The sequence below is a fragment of the Piliocolobus tephrosceles genome, chromosome X (assembly GCF_002776525.5).
Source record: "Piliocolobus tephrosceles isolate RC106 chromosome X, ASM277652v3, whole genome shotgun sequence".
In the NCBI taxonomy this organism is placed as follows: Eukaryota; Metazoa; Chordata; class Mammalia; order Primates; family Cercopithecidae; genus Piliocolobus; species Piliocolobus tephrosceles.
In genome coordinates this window covers 13,057,817-13,075,523 of record NC_045455.1, presented here as the reverse complement: position 1 = coordinate 13,075,523, position 17,707 = coordinate 13,057,817, and the positions used below count along the sequence as shown (strand labels likewise).

At 44.6% G+C, this 17,707-nt stretch overlaps 1 protein-coding gene across 4 annotated transcripts in view; it reads right to left on the bottom strand.

The window, feature by feature from the left end:
* GGACT (gamma-glutamylamine cyclotransferase) overlaps positions 1–8,224 on the bottom strand; it is a 54,115-nt gene extending 45,891 nt beyond the window's left edge. For 2 of the 4 annotated variants that reach the window (XM_023218020.2, XM_023218017.2), the window contains exons 1-2: positions 8,170–8,224; positions 3,304–3,474 (exon numbers count right to left, since the gene is read on the bottom strand). The gene's annotated coding sequence lies outside the window, so the exon portion shown is untranslated. Of the gene's footprint in view, positions 1–3,303; positions 3,475–6,138; positions 6,259–6,867; positions 7,269–8,169 lie in introns of those variants that run through there. The other 2 variants (XM_023218019.2, XM_023218018.2) reach the window with 2 other exon arrangements.
* Positions 8,225–17,707: the final 9,483 nt, after the last annotated feature.

The window sequence follows — 17,707 nt, the reverse complement described above, 5'->3', positions numbered from 1 at the left end:
GTTTTGGATTCTGTGAGCCAAGAATAAAGTTTTGTTGTCTTAAGCTTCCTAGTCTGTGGTAATTTGCTATGGAAGCCCTAGCAAATGAACACAGTTAGTAAGGAACTCTTCTATGTCAAGTCAGGATAGCAAAGGCTGCCTTGGCTCAGGCGGAGTAAAACAGCCAAGTGACGGAAGAACTGCCAGGGGAAGCCATGGAATCTGCACCCTGTAGATCTGACTGGTGAGATGTTCTCAAGGTAGCAGGATCTCATTCGGCCTGCCCAGAGAAACTGTTTCACCTGTTGGCCCAGTCCACAGTTAGAAGACTAAATGCAAAAGGAACTGTATATATTAATAAAAACCAGGCTCTCGTTGATTCAGTGGTTCCCATAGGGCGAGATGGCAATTCCAACACTGTCATACACACGTATGTACTGAAAACTAGGCAAATGAGCCACAGGCAATGGGAGCCAGGTTTCTCACTGTTGGAGTGGGAGGTGAGAGACAGCAGGGAAAAGGCGAGAGTGATCCATGGGGTAAAGGATTAGGGCTGGAGACACCAGTGTGGACTCACAGAAACAGATGGTTCCATACAGAAGTATTTACTGATATGTGTATATACACAGGTCAGTACACACAGACATTTCCTTGCTCCATCAGCTGAGAGGACCTAAAAGCAATGCCACTACAGTCTAAATAAGCACACCAGCATCCAGCTTGTGGTTTCTAACAACATCTCCAACAGAGAGGACCAGGGTTCCCTAGAGAAACGGCTGAACCTAAGCCTGGAGCAGGAAATATACAAGAAGAATCTAGGGCATCTAGCAAAACTGGAAAGAAAAGAAGTGCTCAAAAATAAACAAACCCACCAGCCCAGAATGATGGGGCAAGTCGAGGGACACAAGAGACGACAGAACAGGCTACCAATGGCCAAAGCAGGAACAACTGGAGAACAAAATAAGGAGTACTGGATTAGAACCTAAAGTACAAAATAAGTATCTGTGAGTCCATAATGATATAAATGACTGAGTAAATAAATGCAAGGAAACAGATAAACCTCCTGCACGGAAGAATTCCAAATAACATATGTAGACACTTTCCCCTTAAGGAGCTGAAGCCTAAATAACTACTCCCTCCAGAAGTGCAGGCTGCTCACTGTGACTTCCTTTCAGAGCACAGAATGAAGGGAGGGGGAAAGTGTGATTTTACAGTGGAGAAACCTGAAAATCACTATTTCAGTCAGGTAAGCAAGGTCAACAGCAAAAGAGAGAAGTCATGTAGATGGTATGTAGGCTTGATACGATGTAACAAAAAAATGACACTTTACCTCCGTGGTCTTCCTCCCAATCCCCACACCCCTGTGGCAGTGACTCCATGAGGTGAGGGCTAAAGCAAATAATCAATTACTCTGGGTTGCTGTGAACTGAGATTTCTGGAGTGGAAGAAAGGGGTATGGATATAAGTTCTATGACATTAAGCAAAAACGCTGTAGTCGAGAAACAGACTTGGATGTTACCAGTATGCACTCATGAAATATTTTATCTTGAACAATGGTTTTCCCTGTCTGTTGAAATGGCTTAAAAACAACTGCCAATCCAACAGTAATGAGCACCCTGTTAGGTCCAGATTATGGTCTTTAAGTACCATTTTTCACTTTAAAACAGCTAACTAGGGCTCCTTGGAGAAACAGCTGATTCCAGATTTGAGGGAATAAATCTGACCATAACTTCCTCTTACTGTTGGGAGGAACTTCAAAACGTATGATGACCTACTGAATCCTCTCTGCCCCGCTGCCTCTCCAGGCCCATCTCCTCCCTACCAAGGACTCAGTCACATTCACTTTCTTTTGTCTCCTCAAATCTGTGGTTGGCAGAATAATGGCCACTTTGGGTGTTCACATCCTAATCCCTGGAACCTATGAATATGTTACCTCCTATGCCAAAAGGGACTTCACAGATGTAAGGACCTTGAGATGCAGAGATTAATCTGGATTATCCAAGTGGGCCCAATCTAATCAAATGAGGAATCCTTAAAACTGGAAAACCTGTCGTGGATCAGATCAGACAGATGTGATGACAAAAGCAGGGTCAGAGAAGGGCAATGCTAGCTTGGAATATGGAGGAAAGGGCCAATAAGCCAAGGAATGCAGGTGGCCTCTAGCAGCTGCAAAAAGCAAGACAACATTCTCCCTAGAGCCTCCAGACAGCTGTTATTACACACATCTTTTTAATTAAGAAGTCCAAAATCACCCAGCTAGTAAGTGGCAGTGGGAGGACAAGAAGCCAGGCGGTCCGACACAGAAGTTGGTGCCCTTAACCATGATGCTAGTATTTGTCTCCCACATAACAGAAATTTCAATACCTTCTTCATTTATTAACATGATACCCCCCAGTGTTCAGAACAGCTTAATAGATAGCTGCTGAATATGAATGAATGGGACAAAGATACAATTTCCCCCTGCTATTGTTGGTAAAAAAAAATAAAAATAAAAATAAAATTTAAAAAAATTCTGTTATGGAAAGTAAAATATGTACAAAACTAGGGTAATGATAGAAGGAGCTCTCAAATACTCATTGCCCAACTTCAACACTTAGCAACATAGGGCCAATCTTAATGCCAACATCAGTTTGGTATTATATTGGCTGGAAATACTCCCCCTTCAATAGTCTTTTTCAGAATCACATGTTCCCAGCTCTCATTACATTTTCATTTATCTGTGTCAACATGAATTTTAAAAAGAAACCTTAAAATGGGCAGCTCTTTCTAAGCAAAACACAAAACAAAGACACTGTAAAGGGGAGATCAATATTTTTAACTACATAAAATTAAAATTTTTTGCAAAGCCTAGAGATTGTATTACACAAAGTATAAAAAAATAGGGTGGAAATAGTTATAGTATATATGACAAAAGATTAGTATTCTCAATATATAATTCTTATAAATCAAAAGACCACACACCCCAGAGAAAAACAGATGTAGAAATGAACATACAGTTTCTCTACTATTCTTTTCTTCCCTTCCCTCCTCCTTTAATTTTTTGAGACAGGGTCTCACTCTGTTGCCCAGGCTGGAGCACAGTGGCATAATCAGTGTAATCACAGTTCACTGTAGCCTCAGTCTCCTGGGATCAAACAATCCTCCCACCTCAGCCTCCTAAACTGCTGGAATTACAGTACGAGCCACCATACCTGGCCCCCCACCACTATTCTTAAATGACAAAGAGACAAGGGCTTCCAACTGACACTATTTGTCAGCATACTTCTTGTGGTGCTCTAGAACTTCAGCAATGAACACTCTAGAACAGAGGCTAACAGTTCTCACCTGTAACCTGTTTCTTCAAGGAAGTGTTGCCTTAGAATCCAGATCCACAGTAAGCCTGAGAGTCTTAAAAACTTGTGACTTCAGAGTCCTTCCACACGACTCAAGAAGAAGTAAGTCCACCTCCTAGGGTGACCAGAAAGTCCATAGGGACCAAATATCCAGTTTTCAGTCCTGTTGGGAGGTAAGATAAGAGGAAGTCAATTGAAGAAAATTAAACATTTAAGCGCTAAGGGGCTTAAAAACAAACATAAATGACCTAACTCCCATTAGAAGGCAATCTGAGACCCTGGGCACATGCCCAAGGAAGGAATATATTTATATTCAGTGCAAAAATGTAGTTCACATGCTTGAGGGGCCAAAGAATGCCTTGAATAGAGGCACCTTCCAGTGACCTAGAGAAAGGGTTCAAAGTTCTCAAGACCTACTTGACAAAATGTGGTACATATATGTAATGGAGTACTATTCAGCCATTAAAAAGGAGATCCTGTCATTTGCAACAATATGGTGGAGCTGGAGGTCATTATGTGAACTGAAATAACCCAGGCAGGCACATAAAGACAAACTTTGCATGTTCTTACTCATTTGTGGGAGCCAAAAATTAAAACAATTGAATTCACTGAGATAGAGATCAGAATGATGGTTACTAGAGGCTAGGAAGGGTAGTGGGGGGTTGGGGGAAAGTAGAGATGGTTAATGGGCACAGAAACTTAGAAAGCAGGAATAAGATCTAGTATTTGATAGCACAATAGGGTGACAATAGTCAGTAATAATGTAACTGTACATTTAAACATAACTAAAAGAGTATCATTAGATTGTAATACAAAAGATAAATGCTTGAAGTGATGGATACCGCATTTACCCTGATTATTTATGTGATTATTACACATTGTATCTCATATACCCTGTAATGAGGGTTATTACACATTGTATCTCATATACACCTACTAGGAGGTACCCACAAAAATTAATCAAGAAAGAATTCTTTGAGAAATAACAGCTCTATATACTCTCCCACAAGTAAGAAAAGTAAAAAGAAAAAGAGAAAAAATGTATTCGCAACCATCAGGCAAAGCTGATTTTAGTAAAGCTGAGCTCCTATTTTGGTAATGTTGAGCTTCTTTGATGAGGGTTTCCAAGTCTTTAAAGACAGATAAATTTAGATTTTAAAAAAGTCAAACCACTTCTGAAGTAGACTTGCCAAAAATGGCGAGCATGAACCTAATTAAGCCTCTAGATCTAACTTCTAGCTTACAGGAAATATAGGGGATAGAGAAGCAAGTCAAACCATACTCCACCAAAAGCAGCCCAACAGATCCACAACGTGAGGCCCTCTAAAGGCAAGCAACCAAGCAACATCGACAGTCATTGGCATTAAAGAAACCCGCCAAGGCTGCTCTAGACCTGCGTGGACAAACCACAGCCTGCGGCTCAGTCCAGCCTGTGGGTGGATTTTAAAACACAAAGGTTTTGGAAATTAAGTATTATTGGAACACGGTCACGCTTATCCATTTACTATCACCCCTGGCTACTCCTGCACGACAACGGCAGAGCTGAGCAGTTTACCGCAGAGACCATAGGGCCTGCAAAGCCTGAAAGAGCTGGTATCTGGCCCTTCACAAAGAAATTTGCCACCCCTGCCCTAGACTGAAAGGGACAACAGCTGGGCACGGTAGCTTACATCTGTAATCGCAGCACTTTGGGAGGCCGAGGCAGGTGGATCACTTGAGTTCAGGAGTTCGAGACCAGCCTGGCCAACATGGTAAAACTCCGTCTCTACTAAAAATACAAAAAAAGTAGCTGGGCGTGGTGGTGTACACCTGTAATCCCAGCTACTTGGGAGGCTGAGGCAGGAGAATCGCTTGAACCCAGAAGGCAGAGGTTGCAGTGAGCCAAGATTGTGCCACTGCACTCCAGCCTGGGTGACAAGAGTGAATGAGACTCCACTGCGGGTGCAGGGAACAACCAACCAGTCTGGGCAATACCTATCTCTACAAAAAAAAAAAAAAAAAAAAAATTAGCTGGGCGTTGTGGCACATGCCTGTAATCCCAACTACTCAGGAGGCTGAGGTGGGAGGATGGCTTGAATCCAAGAGTTTGAGGTTACAGTAAGCCATGATCTCAACAGAGCTGGATCCTGTCTCAAAAAATAAAATAAAAAGATAACAGATAGTCAACAAATTCTTGTCTGGATTTGGATTCAAACAAACCAACAGTAAAAATAAGTTCATTTTTGAGGTGATCAGGGAAATTTGATCATGGGCTAGGTTTTAGAAAATATTAAGGAATTACTGTCAATTTCATCAGGAGGTGATAACTGTATTATGGTTATACAAGCAAATGCCCTTTCTCTGGAGAAGCACACTGAACAATTTAGGGGTGAAATGTTATGTTGTCTGGAATAAATTGCTTTAAACTGCTTCAGCCACAACCAAAAAAAGAAAAAAAAAAAGTGGATATGGCCAAACGAGACTTGTGAAGTCGATTTGATGGATATATGGAAATTCATTCTACTACTTTGCTGTGCTTTCATGTTTGCTTAAAATTTTCTCAATAAACAAGCCAAAAAAAAAAAAAAATCAGAACCTTGATTGAAAAGTAGAGGTTATCACCAGAGAGCCCTGCTTTCCAGGCACCCCCACACCCACCCCTCTTCACGTGCAGTCTAGGCTCAGCACGCCAGCTGTTTGCCTTTCTCTGAACATACTGTCATTTTCAGCTTCTTATTTTTGCTCATGGTGTCGGCCACCCTTTCCACTCTTCTGCCTATAAAAATCCACTCTCTGCTTAAGGTCTGTCCAGCTGTGACCTTCTCCTGGCCCTCCAGTGAGCACTCACCTCTCAGCTCCAGCAGCACACTGCCTCTGGTTTCGTTCTTCTCTACGTTCTAGCTATTTACCAGGTCTGTTACCTCATGATGCCATACAATCCCACAGACTTCCAACAGCTGAGTCTTTTCTGTAAATCCATTTGAGGGGGTATCAAGACGCCTTTTAGGAACAAACTCCACAGTCCAGGGGCAGGTCCTCACAGCCTAAACACGGCTGCCTTATCCTGAGCAGTTTTACTGACAATAGAGCTTCGACTGAAGAATGAATTCCTGTTCAGCAGGACACTGAACGGTCATGTTTAATTGAAGCCTCTTAAAATTCCTAGATTTTGCCTAGATGGAGGATGTTCTAAAGAGGGCTGCGAATATTTCGTGTTTTTGTCTTCTTATCGTCACCCTTCCTTGGGTCCTGTCCCTCTTCAAGCACGCCTGCACTACACCTCCACACCGGTCTGCCGGTGCCCTAATCCCTGGTAAGGGCCCTGGCTCGAGGTGGGTACAAAGCCTCCCAATGACTTCACTTCAATAATTGACACAGATTGGAAATCTTACTAGTAAAGAGAAAAATGAACAGATCATTTTAAAACCCCTCTTCTGTTCTACTTACTGCTACCCACTATCCAGAGCACCACAAACCACCACCCTCTCCTGACAAGTAGTAGGTAGGTCCTGGTTAGTAAAGTCAACTAGCCCAAAGTATTTCCATACAAAAATCCACCAATTCAAAATTAATTTACCTTTGCAAACTCAGCTTTTACAATACAAATCTCTGCTAGAGCACAGTGGTCTGCTTATGGAGGGAAGTCTGGCTTCTCCTGGGAATAGTTGCAGGAAAACAAGGCATTTTGGGAAAATACGGGCAAACTGCAGGTGCTCCTCATCTGAGCATTTCAATAAATTGAATAAGGCCAGGGAAAAGTCTTCATTTACAGGTAAATGTACATAAGGACACGTACGCGTGTGAAAGACCTACACTTTATACAGGTCACCTGTAGTTTTTCATTAATCATTTTTCCTGGGACATTTAGCAAAATAAATAACTTGCTTTTAAAAAAGGCCACAGATTCCAGGTGCGGTGGCTCACGCCTGTAATCCCAACACTTTGGGAGGCCAAGGCGGGCGGATCACAAGCGCAGGAGTTCGAGACCAGCCTGGCCAACATGGTGAAACCCCGTCTCTACTAAAAACACAAAAATTGCAGGCGCCTGTAATCCCAGCTACTCGGGAGGCTGAGGTAGGAGAATCGCTTGAACCCCGGAGGCAGAGGCTGCAGTGAGCCGAGAGCGCGCCACTGCACTCCTGCCTGGGCGACAGGGCAAGACTGCATCCCAAACAACAACAAAAAAAGGGCCAGAAATCTAGTACATTTTCTTATCACTTCAATATTAATCAACTAAGCGTGGAGTTAAGAAGCTGTGTTCCAAAAACACTTAAGTCAGCTTTTGAGCCTATGGCGTTGTCCTTGGCCCACAGAGTAAAATAGCAATGATAACCATAATTAATAATCAAGTCAATAAATTTCTTCAAAATTTCAGAATTTTCACTAACGGCTCCAAAGAAACCTTAGATCAGAAATTCACAAGTGCCAGGAGACGTTTTTAGATTTCTTTTGCTGCTTCTAGTCTCCTTACAAACGGGAAATCTTTCAGAACAATTTGTGAGAAGCGTTGGCCTGGTTCAGCTGAGGTCCTCTGAAAGCCAGCGTGTGGGCGGCCACGTTTCCTTCACAGGGAAGCAGCGTCCGTGCGTGAGGCGGTTCCTGGCTTTTGCCGCCCTCCGCCCGTTCTGGCAATCGCGCCCATGGACCCCGCGCGGGGCAATGGAGGACGCGTTTCGGGGTCCACCGTCCCCTCCCTCCGGCTGGCCGCGCCGGCGGCGCCCCAGGCTTCCTCCCTCGCCCGCGGGGACGCCGGGTGCTGCGGCCTCGGCCCAGACGCCGCGCAGGCAGCAACGCCCCGAGTTCCCGCGGGCCTCAGGACACCCCGCGCGGGGGGCGGAACGAACGCAGCCCCGACCCCCGCCCGCGCTCAGCGCCTCACCTGCCGGCAGCCGGGCCGTCGGGGAGGGCCGGGCCGGGGCGGAAATGCAGGGCTGGGCCCGCGCCTCTGCTCCCAGGCCGCCCCCGGCGGCGCCCCCTGCAGGCGGGACGCGAGGCCCGCCCGCCCCTGCTGCGCCCTCGCACACACCTGGCCGCACGCATAACTGGCCGCACCTGGCCGCACGCACAACTGGCCGCCTAAGAGCCAGACCCACCCACGCCGATGCCCGCCGGAGACGCCCCGCCGCAGACACAGCGCAACCAGCTTCACACACCTGGGGACGCCCCACAGAAGTCACATCCACCCTAACACACCTGAGTATCAGGCTCAAGCCCTGAATGCATGGTGGACTCAGACACACCTGGGCCACACCCCACAAAACACAGGCTCACGACTCCACAAGCTTGAGGACACAGCACATCAGATGGACACACACTCTCACACAAATGAACCCAAAGCTGACACACCTGGGGATGCAAGCCATGTGTGTATCTATCACATCACACATTACCAAGGGCCCCCAGCTGAGCGTGCACACAGCCCTGATACCGAGTCCAGACCGTCATCTAGTCACACTGCCCACTTGTTTACCAATACTCTTAAAATGAAACTGTGGCTGAAGGAGACAATGGAAGGATGACATCACCTCTTCCCTAGCTCCAGGACTAATTTAAGCCCCAGAAATTACAGGACTGAGAACCAAAATCAGAAGAGAAAATTTTCCCTAGAGACATTGGGTTGAAGCAATGCCACTTGGGGGCCAGCTGGTAGGAATGGTACAGATATGGAGAGAGTGACATTTCTGTCTCTCCGAAAGCCACAAATCTGTGTTTATCAGATTAGCAATAATCCCCCTTAATCATTTCCTGCCCTTTCTACTTTCTCATGGACGTGGACTGATTGAAACCTTTATATAAATTGGTTTTTATCCAAACATTTCCAACAATGCAGATGTGATTGTATTTTGAACAGATGTACAATTCCAAAAGAAATCTAAACCATCAGGTACATAAGTAGTTGGTTTTCACAGAGTCTTTTCTTGTCTTGGACACTTCATGATTAAATTGAAATGTATTTAAAAAACTTGTCTAGCTCATATTAATATTTTTAAAGGAAGCAGTAATCTTAACTTTTTGAAGCGAAAAAATGATTCCACTTTCATTTCTTTTTTGAGGGAGGAAAATCATGTCAGCAAAGGAAAGTAAGGCAAATTAATTCTTCTGATAAAGGAAAATTAAAGATGACAGACAGAATGAATTTTTTGTTTGTTTTGAGACAGGTTCTCACTCTGTCACCTAGGTTGGAGTATACTAGCATGTGCTGGCTCATTGCAACCTGTGCTTCCCAGGCTCCAGTGATCCTCCTACCTTAGCCTCCTGAGTAGCTGGGACCACAGGTATACACCACCACACCCAGCTAGTTTATTGTATTTTTGGTAGAGACAGGATTTCACCACGTTGCCCAGGCTGGTCTTGAACTCCTGAGCTCAGGCAATCCACCCACGTTGGCCTCCCAAAGCGATGGGATTACACATATGAGCCACAGCACCCGGTCAAGACAAATGTTAAGTTGCATCTATCACCAGGTAAGGCTGGGAAAGCCCAATTTAACATAGAATAGGCTCTGTGGGATGAAGCCTTCAGATTAACTTCTTGGAAAACAACTCACAGTTTGAAGAGCAGTTTTTGAAATGTGGTCCCAGTCCAGCAGCATCGGCAGCACCTGGGTATTTAGAAATGCACAATCTCCAGTCTCACCGGAGGTGTCCTGACTCTGGGAGTCAACGCAGAGGCAGCAACTCTGGGGGTGGGGCCCAGAGATGGACATTTTAATGAGTGATGCCAGTTCAAGTTTGAGAACCATCGTCTTTTGAGGATGTACCTCGGTGCTTCTCAAACTTTTTTTTTTCTTTTCTTTTCTTTTTTTTTTTTTTTTTGAGACGGAGTCTCGCTCTGTCGCCCAGGCTGGAGTGCAGTGGCCGGATCTCAGTTCACTGCAAGCTCCGCCTCCCAGGTTTACGCCATTCTCCTGCCTCAGCCTCCCGAGTAGCTGGGACTACAGGCACCCGCCACCTCACCCGGCTAGTTTTTTGTATTTTTTAGTAGAGACGGGGTTTCACCGTGTTCGCCAGGATGGTCTCGATCTCCTGACCTTGTGATCCGCCCGTCTCGGCCTCCCAAAGTGCTGGGATTACAGGCTTGAGCCACCGCGCCCGGCTGCTTCTCAAACTTTAATGTGCATGTGAATCAACCCAAGATCTTGTCAAAAAGTGTAGATTCTGGTTCAGCTAGCCAGGAGTAGGGTCTGAGATTCTAAAGGTGGACAGAGGGTGCTAAGTGAGGATTTTCTTGTGTACGGACATACTCCAGGTGAAGACAGCTCCACAGAAAGCAAGGGTCTCATAGAGATAAGACTCACAAAGTGTCTCAAGGAAACAGACTGGTCAGTCTAGGCAGGTCCCGGGCTTGTCACATTTAGGGCTGGTCAGTTACTCAGGGTCCCGTGGCAAGCCAACTGCTCTGGTGGCTTTTAGGAAGTGGGTTGACTCACCAAATCTGTTTGGTTGCGTCCAAATGGTACTATTGAGTCATTCACTGCAAAGGGTTCAGCTGTGTTCATTCTGGCCCCTTTGCTCTGCCTTTTTACAAACTCCCACATCCTCTAGGCTTAGGGTCATGCAGTCAGCAAATCACTATGCACCTGTGGTAGTCTGTTCTTGCATTGCTATAAAGAACTACGTAAGGCCGGGCGCGGTGGCTCAAGCCTGTAATCCCAGCACTTTGGGAGGCCAAGACGGGCGGATCACGAGGTCAGGAGATCGAGACCATCCTGGTGAAACCCCGTCTCTACTAGAAAATACAAAAAACTAGCCGGGCGAGGTGGCGGGCACCTGTAGTCCCAGCTACTCGAGAGGCTGAGGCAGGAGAATGGCGTAAACCCGGGAGGCAGAGCTTGCAGTGAGCTGAGATCCGGCCACAGCACTCCAGCCCAGGCGACAGAGCGAGACTCCGTCTCAAAAAAAAAAAAAAGAACTACCTGAGACTTGGTAATTTATAAAGAAAAGAGGTTTAATTGACTCACAGTTCCACAGGCTGTTCAGGAAGCATGACTGGGGAAGCCTCAGGAAACTTACGCTATGGCAGAAGGTGAAGAGGAAAGAGTCACATCTTAAATTCTTAAACGGCCAGAGACGGAGAGCGGGAGAGTAAAGGAGGAGGTGCCACACAGTTTTAAACAGCCAAATCCTGTGAGAACTCACTCACTATCACGAGAACAGCCAGGGGAAAATCCGTTCCCATGATTCAATCACCTCCCACCAGGGCCCTCCTCCAACACCGGGGATTACAATTCAGCATGAGATTTGGGTGGGGACATAGACCCAAATCATATCAGCACCTGTTCAAAGCTCAGCAAACGTTTTCTTTATCAACTCCAAGGATTTAAACCAGCAAATTCTCTTTAACCGGAATTAACCAGTTTGGCATTTGTATTGCCTAAATCAGAGCAGGTAATCGCTGATCTCTGTTTTCTAGACCTGGGTGTAATGTCTAATTTACATTCCTATTTAACGAAATACAGTGCCACTTAATATTATGCAAATGAGGTCAGCCTCCTCTGGGTGTTACCTCTCCTGCATGTCTCCAGCATTGCAAGTACCACTCAATAGAGGGAAGATATCCCGTGCATCTCTTGAAACTCTAGTTATAATGTGAAATAAACAACCGAAAGGAGGGGCTATATAAGAGGCTTGAAGTCCAACTGAGTAACACCATAAAATCTACTGAAGTATTACCGAATTATTCCAGTAAACCATTCAATAATCATCTTTGGGCCTAAATAGCCTGCAGACTAAATCCAACCTGGTTGTCTGAGGCCTTCAAATAATGAGTTTTACATTTTTAAATACTTCATTTTAATTTTAAATTACATTTTAAATACTTTCCATTTTGGAAACGAAAGAATCATCATAGTTCATGAGATTTAAGTTTCAGTGTCTTATATAAAATTTTGTTTGTTGACACTGCCTGTGACTGCTTTCACAGAACAGCGGCAGCACTGAGTAGCTGCCGCTGAGAACATATGGCCTGTAAAGCCTGAAATACTTAACTTCTTCCCTTTTACAGAAAGTTTGCCCACCCTGCAAACTGTGTTTCTTGCTCTTGCGTCTGTTTCAACACCTTCCTCTCCTTTCTGTAACTGTCTCCCTACTGAACCCAGTTTCACGAGCGCAGACCTTAATGCTTTGTGTGTATGTTTCAAGCACCTCATGCCATGAGGTTTACTTTCTGATCATTTCCCTTTGCACATTAGTATGAACTTAATAAGAAGACTTTCAAGTTTCAACATAGGATTATTAGGCTAATTCAGAAAATGTGTGTGCAAAAGACAGCAAATAGTGTATATTTTGCAAACCATTGGATTCCTTACTTCCACTTCTAAACCTGGCTCTAAAAAGTTGTTGTTAAATTTGAAAACAGCAGGATTATTCTTTCTGTGTGATGATTTTACTTCTTACAACAGGTCTCACTGCTGAACAATTTAAACCCATGACAAATTAACGAGCAGAGAAAACCAACCTCACGGAGCTAAGTTCACTCACATTAAATTCAACCCCAGTATTTCTAGAATTAATGTTTTAAAGATGATGTGGGTTGCTGTCAGGTTTTTGTGAATAAGGCATTGACCTTTTCTCCACAAAAGATATGCAGTATCTTTTTTAAAAAGTATATGAAATTTTCCAAGAAATTGAAGTTGAGATGGTTTATGCTATTCTTGCCATCTTCTGTAATTTCAGGAACAACAAGCAAAGATCGGAACAAAGCACTATGAGATTATTTCCTTAGCTTTGTTGAATAAATCCCTCATCATGAATAGGAGAATAACTAAGAATTCTCAGAAGTAATCTGACCAGCCAAGTATACTATCCACCATGCTCAAAGCTAATGACATTGAAAGAGCTGTAGGCAGGCCACAGCCATCTCTAACCCTATCACCTTGATGCCAATCAAGTCATTGGGCCCTGCTATCCAAACAAAACAGTAACTTTTAAAAGGAAATAATGCTAATCTGGTGTCTAGAAATGTAAACATTACAAAATGAAATGTGGCTTGGTTCCCTTTGAGTGGTCAATGTAGGGAATGAATGCATATTGAGTGGGCCTCATATGCCAGGCACTTCATGATGCTTCTTGTGTCATCCTTTGAAGAATAGTATGAACCAGATATTATTATCCCCATTCTATCTGTGAAATGGCTCTGAGAGGTAAAATAACTCACTCAAAGGTACACTGCCAGTAAATGAGAGTGCAACGGCTTGAACTCACATGCAGCTGAGCCAAAAACCCATGCTCTTAACATGAGGTTTAAATGGGGAAGCTGGGTAATATACCTTGAAATGTATATTATCAGGACAAATCATTTATGTTTAAACCTCTTTGTTAAAATTATTAGTTCTAGTAAATAATCCTATATATGTAGTTCTCTCAATGAAGCTCTTTCATGCACATGATCCATTTGATCCTTATTCTTGCATGAAATAGTAAAGACCAGGGAGAATTTCTTCTGCTTTGATAGACACGTGGCCTGTCTGAGCCCAATCAAAAACCACCAGGTGCAAAACTGTAGTCGGATAAAGTCAGATTTATTGGCTCGTTGCAAGGAGAGAAGACTGAGGCCAGAGGAATCCTGGGATGCCTCAGCAAAGGTAAAGTTTGAAGACTTAGGGGAGGGGTGGCGTGTAGGTGAAATTTAAAGGAAAGAGTATTTTGACAGGTTCAAGGCAGACAGGGCTGCGAGTACAGGTCAACATGAGGTCTGGGGGTCTATGTCCTTGGAGACTACAGAGTTAATATAGATGCAGACTGGCACACCCAGAAACCCTTTAAGGGAAGCTCTGCACCCAGGTTGGAAATAGAGGCTGCTTGTTTGTTTCAAGGAGACTTGGATGCCCCAGGCAAGTTGAGATGCTTTACTCCTGATGATTTCAAACAGCAAAGCTTCTGAGAGTCAATGCTTTTCCAGAAGGAGGCCTCTCAGTAAGAAAGCAGCAAGCACCCAAAGACAGGGGGCGTTTGACCTGATATGACATCAGTGTGTCCTTGGAGGACATGTTTCCTGCTCCCTCAGCTGCCGTCTTTATCTGTACTATCTCAGCCTGATGGATGGCAGGGGGCAGAAGTTTACTTGTTCAGTCTGAGATACTTTTTTAACTTATCAGGCCATATCAGGACTAGAAACCTTCAAAATATTTATTTCCATGCAGGTGTTGGCATTTCAAACATTATGACATTTCACAACAGATTTTGGTGAGGATTTGCATAAGCATGCAAAGCAACTCACCTTTGTAACTTCTTCTAGTGGATTTCTCTGTAAGAGTTCAGTTTTTTTAAAAAAAGGGTTAAGCATCTAGGTATTTTTGAAGGCTCCTGGGTTAGTCCAATCTTAATTCATAGAGGAGAAATTAACCAAAGCAAGGACAACTACTGATAGTGACAGGAGACAGCCAAATGCCTAGGCAGATAGGGCAGGTCCCCAGTGAAACCCCACCTTCAAGCCAAAAACAGCCTGAAAGCTGAAAGACTGGATTGCTGGTCCCAGAAAAAGTCTGCAACCCAGAGTGAGAACTTCTGTTCCTGTTTGCCCACCCTTTCCCAACTGATTCTTTCTGAATTATGCCTTTTAACCAACCAAATGTTGCCTTTTCCAGTACTACCTATAGCCTGCCCCTTCTCCATTCTGAGCCCATGAAAAGCCCCAGACTCAGCCATATTAGGGGAACTTTCCCACCTTTGGGTAGGGGGACCACCCCGGTGTCCCCTCTCCATGAAAGTCGTTTCATCATTTAGTAACCCTACCTTGCTCACCCTTTGATTGTCAGTGCTTCCTCATTCTTCTTGGGTGTAAGACAAGAACTGGGGAACCAGTGTGTAAACCTGACTGGGCCCTGGCAGGCTGAGTGGGCAGCCTGTCTCCTGCAGCAGGTAGTGTGGTTGAGTGAGGCCTGGGTGGGGTGTTGCATCTTGCAAAATGACTGAGAAGAAAATCCTGTGTCACTACCATTATTTTAATCAGAAGCAACTGAGGCATGGAGTAATTAACAGATTCAGCCCAGGTTCCAGGTAACTAACAGAAGGATTGGAGTTGTTTGTATCTAATTGGTTTGCTGGAACTTAAAAATAAAAGACACATGCCAGTGAAGTTAACCCTAGCACAGCTCTCACACACCTGTTCCTATGCTTTTTCTACCCTGTCACCTTGTTTGCAAGGTCTGCAGTTTCCTAGGCCAGTACTGTGAAAGCTATCATCTGTATGCTTTGTCAGAAAATTCTAGAAATGAACAGTTTTGATATTCTTCAACACAAATCTCGTCTAGCCATCATAATTAATGCTATCCAAATTTAACTGCTGAGACATAATTGTTTTAAAAAGGTGGATAAACATAGAATTTAAATCAAGAGAGAACATTTTCTCAAATACTTATCACAAGTAGGAAGAAGAAAACTTTATTGGTCTTTGGGAAGTGCCACATATTTAAAAATAAATGATTAGAAATGTGGGACACTCAGGCAGTTTTGATAAACAATGTAACTGATTAAAAGTACTTGAACTAGTCAGAAAATAAGTGATTGCCCAGGTGTGGTGATTCACGCCTATAATCCCAGCACTTTGGGAGGCTGAAGCAGGGGTTCAAGACCAGCCTGGGCAACATAGGGAGAACTTGTCTCTATTAAAAAAAAAAAATTAGCCCAGCATGGGGGCACATACCTGTGGTTCCAGCTACTCAGGAGGCTGAGACAAGAAGAATGCTTGAGACCAGCAGGTTGAGGCTGCAGTGGGCTGAGATCGCACTACCACACTCCAGCCTGAGTGATAGAACGAGATCCTGTCTACCCCACCGAACCAAAAAAAAAAAAAATCACTGTATAAATCTGAAATTATTTCTGGGTCATTTAATTGTAGGATAGAAACAAGAAAAGTGAAGGGTTCTTCCCCCCTTCAGTTATTTATCAAATATTTTGATATACCAAGCTCTGGTCCAGGACTTTCTATGTCTTTTGTCATGTAAACCTCTCAATAATTCTGTGAAAAAGGTAGTTATATTCCCCATTTTACAGACAAGGAACCAAGGTGCTGAAAGATTAAGTGACTTGCTCGATTAGTTCCCTAGGGCTGTCATAACAAGGCCCCACAGACTGGGTGGCTTCAAACGACAGAAATGCATTCTTTTGCAGTTCTGGAGGCTGGACATCTGAGATCAAGGTATTGGCAGGGGCCACGCTACCCTAGAAGCCTCTAATGGAGAATTCTTCCTTGTCTCTTCCAGTTTTGGCTGGCCCCTGGTAATCCTTGGCTTATAGAAGCATCACTCTAATCTCTGCCTCTGCATCACTCTAATTCTCTACCAGAATGTGGTAGGATGTGAGTCAGGATGGACTTTGGCTTTGAAAAGCTATACCCTGTTTTAAAGAGACTGCTTAGGGAGGGAGGCTCACTAATCCGAAAGATAGGCACTTGCGTGGAAATGTGTGACCCTGAACGTGGAAGCCAACCGGAAGAGGATGAAGAGAGAAATGGAGATCTGTGATGTTATTGCAGGAGGTCAGTACTACCTGCATGGTTGAGTGGGGGAAATGAGTGATGTATCTCAAAATACAAATCCCCGGCCGGGTGCGGTGGCTCACGCCTGGAATCCTAGCACTTTGGGAGGCTGAGGCGGGTGGATCATGAGGTCAGGAGATCGAGACCATCCTGGTTAACACGGTGAAACCCCGTCTCTACTAAAAATACAAAAAAGAGCCAGGCGCGGTGGTGGGCACCTGTGGTCCCAGCTACTCGGGAGGCTGAGGCAGGAGAATGGCGTGAATCCGGGAGGCAGAGCTTGCAGTGAGCCGAGATTGTGCCTTGGCACTCCAGAATGGGCAACGGAGCGAGACTCTGTCTCAAAAAAAAAGATTACAAATCCCCAAGTTGGCACCGATGCAACATAAAGTGCCTGGAGGGATGCTTCAGTGATGTGAACACTTGCTGGGTGTCATCTTTGGCAGCGCCTCTGTTAAGACTCTGGCTTGCCATGCTGATGTTTTAATTCCCCAAGAATAGTCTAGAAGAGGAAGGCAGACGCTATGTAGGTCTATGGGGGAAATTGGGTTTCTGAGATGCCATCACAAAATTTCCCATTCCATGTGCTCTTTTTACAATGTGATGTGAACATGCCTCCCATGGAGAAGTGAGGTCTGTGTTCCCTCCCCTTGAATCTGAATGGACCTGTGATGATGGCAGGAGATACTTTGTGACTGCCAAAGCTAGGTCAGAAAAGGTGACATAGCTTCTGTTTGACTCTCTTGGAACTCAGCCACCATGCTGTGAGGAAGCCTAAGCAGCCACATGGAGAGGCCACGTGTTGGCATTCCAGGTCTCAGCCCCAGATGAGCTCACAGCCAATAGCACAAACTGCCAGATATGAGTGACCAAGACCACAGATGATTCCAGACCCCAGTCTTTGTGCCACCCCAGCTCACCTGGCATGGAGCAAGAGAGGA